At 63.0% G+C, this 1,061-nt stretch overlaps 1 non-coding gene across 1 annotated transcript; it reads left to right on the forward strand.

Moving 5' to 3' along the window:
* The first annotated feature begins 876 nt into the window (after positions 1-876).
* LOC136684775 (5.8S ribosomal RNA) lies at positions 877-1,030 on the forward strand. Its single transcript, XR_010799852.1, has one exon. It is a non-coding gene; the product is annotated as a 5.8S ribosomal RNA (ribosomal RNA).
* The last annotated feature ends 31 nt before the right edge of the window (positions 1,031-1,061 follow it).

The raw sequence follows: 1,061 nt of genomic DNA on the forward strand, positions 1-1,061 counted from the left end.
CCCTCCGGGTGGGTGGACGTAGCGAGCCGGCTTCGGAACTCGGGGTTATGCGAGGACCGCCTTAGGTGCATAGGTACCCCGGTCCGCCCCCCTCGTTCGCGGGGGGGAGAGTGGCGCCGGAGCCGCCCGCCGGGTCGTTAAACCAAACATTGATCGTTGAAGGCTTGATTGTGCGTGCGCGAGTCAAAGGGGCTTACTCACCCCCAGGGCGTTGGCCGGTGCTCGCCGGCCTCGGTGGGATCTCCCTGAACCCATCCCCCCGGCACAGGGGGTGGTGGTGGACGGGAGCGTACCGCCGGGCGAAACTCTTTCCCCTCACGGGGTTGGAGCGGAGCTTAAGAGCGCATGCAAATACCCCGATGTTGGCTTCGCAGAGACGGACCGTATAATAGTCTAAGGCCGGTGCGCGAGTTGAAGGGGCCTCACGAACCCCGGATGCGTTTAAACACCCGAAGGAGACGGCCGGTGCCCGCCGGTCCTGACTAGGTGGGATCTACCCAGCGCCTTCCCCTAAGCGGGGGACTTGGGAGCGTACCACCGGGCCTCGCTCATACCCTCCGGGGTGGAGAGCTTGGCTTTGAGCGCACGCCTGAATGCCTTAGACCGGGACCCGTAACGCAGCGAACCAAACCCTGGGCCTCGCCGGGAACGGTGGGGCCTAGACCCGGTCTCCTAAACCACGTAAGTCTCGGGCACCTACTCGGGCGATCGTCCCCCGGGCCGTAACTCCTCGGTCCGGTGGTGACGCCCAGGTTCAATGACCTTCCCCCCTCCACGGGGGGGAAGGCACCCGGCTTGAAATATTGTCAAACGTTGTCTCGTGTTCGAATGGCTTCCTTCGCCCGGCCTGTAACGGGCCGGGCACAAACCTCATACAACTCTTAGCGGTGGATCACTTGGCTCGTGCATCGATGAAGAACGCGGTAACCTGCGTTAAATAATGTGAATTGCAGAACACAGATCATCGATATTTCGAACGCACATGGCGGCCGCGGGGGTCCATCCCGCGGCCACGCCTGTCTGAGGGTCGGTTTACCCATCGATCGGTCTTCCTAGACCGC

This window comes from Hoplias malabaricus, unplaced genomic scaffold (genome assembly GCF_029633855.1).
Source record: "Hoplias malabaricus isolate fHopMal1 unplaced genomic scaffold, fHopMal1.hap1 scaffold_23, whole genome shotgun sequence".
In the NCBI taxonomy this organism is placed as follows: Eukaryota; Metazoa; Chordata; class Actinopteri; order Characiformes; family Erythrinidae; genus Hoplias; species Hoplias malabaricus.